Here is a 7,769-nt window from a genome sequence, read left to right as displayed (position 1 = left end):
TTGTATGCAGGTTGCAAGAAGCTCTAAAGTTCAAGTGATAAACCCTATTTCCCTAATATAGGTCTAACCACTTTGATCTAGGCGAAAGACCCTAGTCACACAGTGAGGCCCGAGTGCAGGAGTTATTTCAACGCATCACTACTGTTCCTTGCACTACGCCCCGTGGAGTTTCTCTCTTAGCACTTCACTCCTGTGCAGACCACACCGAGAACCGCTTTGAACATGGAGGTAGGATAAATCACGACCCGAAGGGATGTTCACGCTACACTCGTCTCACGCCTCTAGATCCTCTCCAATATTGCTTTATCTAACCATCATGGTGTAGCGCAGCTCACTCACAAGGATTACCGATGTGGGCCTCTCAATCTATTGTCCTCCAAGGGAGAAATCGTTCAACAAGCATCCATGGGTAAAACCACCTCGTATTTGTGTTGATGGTCTTGTGAAGTTACCTCACCCTCTTCAAAGGTTCTCTTTTGTCAAGCCTAGGACACACCTTGCCGGATCGGTGCCAATAAAAAGCTTCCCCAATAACTCTCTCTTCCAAAAGACCCACTATCAAAGGAAATAAACCACTCTAAAACGATTGCCAAAACTCCTCTAAACCCTAGAGGAAGGCCTCTCAAAGTTGGGGAAAAAGATGGAGAAAAGATGGAAAGAGGGATTATGGGAAATAGAATTAAATCATTGGGTTTTATATGAAGTGGAATCGGAGGAATCCACATGGGGCGTGTGGAATTTCCACGCCCGTGTGAATCTGCTGAGAACTTGGTTTTTCGATCCTCTTAGCGATGGCTACTAATTAATTATTACGGTGATTTGCTACGGTACTTACTATAGTACTTCAGCTTAAAAACACTCCGAATCCACACTTTTCATCGAGGCAACATAAGCAGAGCACTGCGTCTATACGCAGTTCGTCGCATCGCTTCTTCAATAAGGGATAACATTGACAAGATACTTGCTATCATTGTACAAGTGAGAATACGCCAAATGTATTTGCCTTTTGTGCCCCTCAAACCATATGTAATTGCTTGGCGCATATGGCACACATTCACGTATCTTCGAGCACAACATGTGTCTTCACTTTTGTTCACTCCAGATTTCATCAACAAAGTGCAATGCACTGATCTACTTTTGACTTCCTTCCTCTATGTTTGGCTCCACGACCTTACATACTTTCAGTAGCTTTACAAATACACATATATTAGCACTAAAATATGATAAAAGTAATGCTCATCGTAAGAAAAGAATACTTCATATCACTAATATACAAGCACTTATCAAATCCCCACACCCTTAAATTTTTGCTTGTCCTCATTCTACAAGTAAGGGAACTTTCAACACTAAATCGAAAAAATCAATGCTCTAGCTAAAAAGTCGGATGAAAAAGGACAACAAACCCAAAATCGTGTAAGTGTGTGTAAACTCACTCAAGTCAACCCAACATATACTCCTCAAAGTTCAAAGTATAAGGGACTTATTTATATACAAAATAACACAAAACAAAGAGATGGTAGTAGCTTCACACATCCTCTAAGGTAGCCCTTTCTAAGCTGACCACTAAGATGGCTTTCACACTTTTACGTGGTGGTAGCTCTTTCTACCGGGGATGGTAGCTTTCACTCATCCCATGAGATAGCTCTTTTTCTCATTGAGGGCATAACTAGTATCCGACTTATGAGAGTAGTTTCATACTTCATAGGTGGTAGCTCTTTCCATCCCAAATGCACAGACCAAAACAAGTATCAACAAAAATTAATACAAGAAGACAAAGCGAACTAGTCCCTTAAACATCAAACTTGAGTTTGCAAAAGGGTTTAATGAGCGAGTAGTGCAACAATTGTCAATCGGGCTAAAATTCCTAGAAATTCAAGTAAAAACAAGAGCATGAGAACATTCAATGTTAAAAATTCCCCTAAACTTAAGAATATAATCATTGCAACTAAGGTGAACCGCTATTGGCTACGTGAGCATGTATTTCAGTCAAAACATGTGTAATGAACATGTGTAATGTGAACTCCCTCCACACTTAAGATGTACATTGTCTCAATGTACACAAGCAAGCACAATAGGATATAAATCATTCAAGAGCATATGTGGAAGTGGGTAGTGAAACAATTCTCCCCACGAACTCCGAATGGAGCTATATTCTTTAAGAGTTGAGTCACGATTGGGTTTGTGGAGCACACACGACCATAGACTACTGTCCATGACTAGTTCTCAAATTCCATACTCACAAGACCATCGCATGTATACACAAGGGGTTACGTGAAGCTCAATAAAATCAAAAAACAACTTGAGAATATAAAGATAAGGCAATGAAATACAACTCGGGACAAAAAATAAAAAGATAAAAAAGCAGAAGGAAGATCCTTTACAGGTGATACAAATCCAAAAATAAAATATGCAAATGAAATACTGAAAAAAATAGAAACTAAAATAAAAGTAAAGATGCATTAAGTGTCGATTATGCAGGTGGGGCTCCTTTCTTTGCTATTCTTTGGTGCAAGTGATGATCGGATCTTTGGTAGATCAATCGAGTGCACTGAGCTGGTGATAGTAGTTCTATGGATTCACGAGGGGTCCTCGGTCTTTGACAAAAGTCCCTTGCGTATGTCTACATGAAGTGTATGAGTTTGTCGAAGTAAGGTATCGCATCCACGAGGGGAATAAGGGTAAAAATACTTAAGTTGTTTCTTAACTAAAGCGAAATATAACGATGATTTGTGTGGTAAGATGTAATGCAAAGAAAAGTAAAAGAGACAAGAGAGAGGGCACAAGTAAAGGAGAGGTAAGGTAATCAATACAAATGGGGTACTCGGGATATTGATCCACCTAGGACAATCATTTCAAGTGCAAAAAACCATCTATTATACTTCCTAACTAATGCATTAATGAGTCGTGGAGATCCTTTAATACATGGTCCCAAATCTAAGTTCAACCATGCCTAACCCTATACATGTCCCGAAGGAGAAATTGAACAATCTCTCAACCTCACACTCGTATAGAATTAGCAGCGAGTTCTAGGGATTCAAGTGATAAATCCTCTTCCTATATATAGACCTAACCCTTTCGTCCGGTGGAAGGTCCCTAGCCTAATTAAGTCCTAGATGCTAAAATCACTTCAACGCTTCACTCTATTGCACTTTGCAACTAAGCCCACGTGAAGGTCATCCATAGCCCATTCACTCTACTATGACCGCAAAGAACTCGAGGAATTGGAGGTAGAATAAATCCTGCTTTGGAGGGAAAAGGGGACGCTACGCTATCTCTCGACTCACCTTCTCAACCCCCTCCAATCTAGCTTTGTCTAACTCTTGTGGTGTGTCACTCACTCACAAGGGTTACCAACAAGAACTCTCAACCCGGTGTCACTCTAAGGGGAGTATTCATACAATCAACGCATTCAAGATTGGAACTTAATAAAAACATCAATTAATGAAAGCATAATAACAAATTTCAATGAAATGAATACATCCTAGGGTTCACAATCCAAGTACCCACTAGGGGGGTTTAGCTCTCCGTGGAGCTAAATACAATCAATGAAAATCGAATGTAAAAAGCAATGAATCCATAGAAAACACCATCGATAGTACGTGACGATGGTCTTGTGGAGAGTCCTCTACTTGTCCAAAAAGTCCCTTTGTCCGGCCTAGGATACACCTCGTCGGATCGGTGCCGGCGAAAGCTCTCCCACTAACTTTCTTCCAAATAGAGTGTGATGTCAGAGCCGTAGAACCTCTCCCAATCCCTAGCCAATACCTCTCAAAACCCTAGGCTGCAGCCCCTCTCTCAAGTTGGGGAAAAAGATGGAGAAAAGGAATCTTTGAAAATCGGGGCTCAAATTGGCTTTTAAGCAGCTGGAATCGGAAATCCACCGCCTTTGTGAATATTTCACAAGGCCGTGTGGAATTAACACTGCAGGCGTGTGGCTTCTCCGGATAACTCCTTCTTGACCCGGTGTGAGCGAGTACCTTTCTCGATATTGCTACGATTTCACGCTATAGTACCGGTCCGAAACACTCCCGAATCCATGCTTTCATCTAGGTAATGTAAATGAGCACACGTTTAAGTCATAGATGCTTTGCTTCTTTAATAAACGACCGCATTGGTGGAGATCATGTTACACATGCACAAGCCGGAATACTTAAAATGTGACTGCTTTTGTGCCCCTCCAAATCATTGTGCTAGCTTAATACAAGGAGGTTGGCACACATTTTAGCATCTTGAACCTAACTTATGTCTTCGCATTTGAACCTTCTCAGGATTTTCTCCAAATGGTGCACTCACAATCTACATTGGCTTCTTTCTCTAAGATTTGGCTTCATAACCCTATATGCATAAAAGTGACATAAATACACACATATTAGTGTTAAAACCTGATAAAAGTAATGCTTATCATAAGGAAAGAAGACTTCGCATTCTTATCACACAAGCACTTATCAAACTCCCCCACATTTAAGCTTTTGCTTGTCCTCAAGCAAAAATTAAAACGATAAAAGCATGAGACGAAGGAAATATAGTGGAAGTGCTTGGCCTTAGGGTTCACCAAATCATACAAAGAGCATTCTACAAGTAAGGAAATTTCAACACTAAATCACGAAAAAAATCAATGCTCTAGCTAAAAAAACTTGAATCAAAAATTACAACAAAACCGAAATCGTGTAAGTGTGTGAACTCACTCAAGTCAACCCAACATATACTCCTCAAAGTTCTAAGTATAAGGGACTTATTTATATACAAAAATAACACAAAACAAAGAGATGGTAGTAGCTTCACGGATCCTCTAAGGTAGCCCTTTCCAAAGCGGTACGCTAGCATTAGCCTTCACACTTTCGAGTGGTAGCTCTTTCTACAGGGGTGGTAGGTTTCACACATCCCATGAGATAGCTCTTTCTCTCATTAGGGCATAACTAGTATTCGACTTATGAGAGTAGCTTCATACTTCATAGGTGGTAGCTCTTTTCATCCAATAAGCACAGCTAAACAACAAAACTATTTTGTTCTTTCTTTTCATTTTCCATTTTTTTCTTTTCTTTTCGCAAATAACAAAAGAAACAGCAATAACTAGTCCCTTTAACATCGAACATGAGTTTCCAAAAGAGTTTAAAGAGTGAGTAGTGCAACAAGTGTCAATCGGCCAAAAATTCCTACAAATTCAAGCAAAAACTAGAGCACGAATACATTCAATGTTAAAAATTCTCCTAAACTGAAGAATACAATCGTTGCAACTAAGGTGAACCGCCATTGGCTATGTGAGCATGTATATCAGTCAAAATTGATATAAAAGAGATGTGTGCACTATGAAACTCCTCCTCCATACTTAAGTTGTACATTGTCCCAAATGTACACATACAAGCTCACTCATGATGTATATAAATTAAGACAAATGCGGGAGAAACAATCAAAAACAATACTCCCACGACTCCTAGTGTTGCATTTGATGGAGCTAATTCATTGGGAGTGGTGTTCCAGCAGGGTTGTGAAGCATACCGACCAAATGCCAAAAGCTTACCTTGGCCGTGTCTATGACAAATTCTCAATTCCCAATGATGACAAGACAATCTACCGCATACTCGATGGGGGTTCGATGAAAAGCTCAATAAAAACAAAAATAGCTCGAGTAAATAAAAGATAGAAAATGAATACAACCAAAGGCGAGCAAAATGAAAAATAAACTCGGAAGGAGTCCTTTACGAGTATACAACTTTCGAATAAAAATGCAAAAAGTAATAAAAGCGAAAGAAAATAAATCAAAGTAGTCGGTCTTGGGTGCTCTGGCTCCTGCTGCTCTTGCTAGGTGCTAGATCGAAGGGTCTTTGGTGGAGGTGGTGATGGTGATGCTGGGAGGCGAGAAGATCTGGCGATCAATAAGCGATATAACACGTCGAAAAGGGGCCACCATCTCGATTATCTTTGTCATGCAGTCTGTATAGCCCGAGCTCTACGATGTCGGTGGAAGCTCACTGTGACACACTCGGGCCTTCAATATGATTATGATCTCGAGGGAGGAGTAAAAATGGAGTCTTGATCGCGAGTATGTCTCACGTCTTTGCAAGGGATGCTCTGGTCCCCATCCATGCCAAGCGAGGGCTCGGGAATGCAGTCGGGGGACCCTCCATTTGTATCCCTTGACTCCAGTGACCTCACGGGGTGGATGTAGCTATAATATATATATATTCCAGGCACACATCTGTGTACCAGCCCCATCAGCCGGATCGTCTCAAATACCAGAGAAGCAGGTACGATCGTCTTCTCAGCACCATCAAGCCCAACCCAAGATGAGTCTGGTGACGTAAGGACCAGTAAATAATAATCCTACTCTCGCAAACTGGCCCTGGTGCCTCAAAACGTCTGCCACTGTGTGCCCCAAATGAATTGGCACATTGCAAACCAAGGAGTATAGATAAAGTATGTCCTGCCTGGTCAACACAGCAGTGTTGTCACCTTGACCTGACACAGATCTGCAGAGGACCGAGTGTAAATACATGTAGCTCAGTGGGGATAGGGCTGGTGGCCTTAGACACTCCGATTCATATTGTCTATGCCCACCAAAAAACCCTATCGCTGATCTTGAGTCATCATGTACCTAGGAAATCCTTGATGAGACTTCTATACTTCTACGAACTACGTATGCGTGCCATCATACAGGCCCATATGGACCGAGAACTTGGTGACACTCATGCAGAATGGATGTTCGAATGCTAGGAACTGTATAACATCCATGATGTTAACTCTCCCATGTGGATGATCAAACGCGAAAGACGCCAACACCTCTAGTGTCACTACACGGAAAACTGGTTCACAGATCGTCAATAACCTCCTCCGGCTCCCCACTGTTAGCATCTCATCAATCTCATCATCTAGTTTGTCACCCTACTGAATATCTCTAAGCACCTATAATCTACAAAGCGAACTTGACCAAAATCGAGTGCTGATAATCTCTCAAATTGAGCCTGATGCACGGGATTCGAGAATTCCTTGTGTATTGGCTCAGGTGGGGTATCTCGGAGATGCTTAACTGCATTTGTCCTCGCTCGAGGTGCCATATCTGTAATAAATGAAGAAGAAATGATCAAATAATTTCAGAAACAACATACTACAGAATTCCACACGGGCCTGTGAAAATTGCCCACGCCTGTATGGATCTGCGGGGTGTGAAAACCGCACAGTTCTATGTCAATTCGCCAAAAATATAACCTCTAACCAAGTTTAGATAGTTTCTAAACATGCACAAACCATTATAAAGTGAAAATTAGTTCAACTCAAGACTTTTAATCCACTGAAAACAAGAAATGGCAAATAGAAGAGAGATTAAGAGGTTTAACGATGAAATGGGTATGAACACTTAGAATTCTGCGTGAAATTTTTTTGAAAAGCCCTCTAAAATAGCGGTGAGAGGCCAAGAAAGTGATTAGGAGTGGTTTTTGGATGGTTAGAAGTGAAGAAGTAGAGAATTCACAAAGATTTTTAAAAGAAAAAAACTCATATCTCTTGGAATTACGTGTGCAAAATTACCCTTGCCGTGTGCCTTCACAGGAGAGCTTTATAGGGGTAGATGCACGCTCTTGTGTGCTCTTGGGAAAACCCTCACTTCCTCTGAATGCATCGGCACGGGCGTGTAGAAAATACCCACGCCCGTGCGCCCTGAGCCACAGGCGGCCTTGCATGCTGTGGCTTCTCTGTCCAACCGAGAAGAATCGCTAAGTGTTTCGTATGCCCGTGCGGAAATTCCACATGGGCGTAGACAATCACAGGCCCAACTC

This window comes from Dioscorea cayenensis, chromosome 20 (genome assembly GCF_009730915.1).
Source record: "Dioscorea cayenensis subsp. rotundata cultivar TDr96_F1 chromosome 20, TDr96_F1_v2_PseudoChromosome.rev07_lg8_w22 25.fasta, whole genome shotgun sequence".
Lineage (NCBI taxonomy): Eukaryota > Viridiplantae > Streptophyta > Magnoliopsida > Dioscoreales > Dioscoreaceae > Dioscorea > Dioscorea cayenensis.
The sequence above is the reverse complement of the archived record's forward strand: the minus strand, read 5'-3'. Positions refer to the sequence as shown.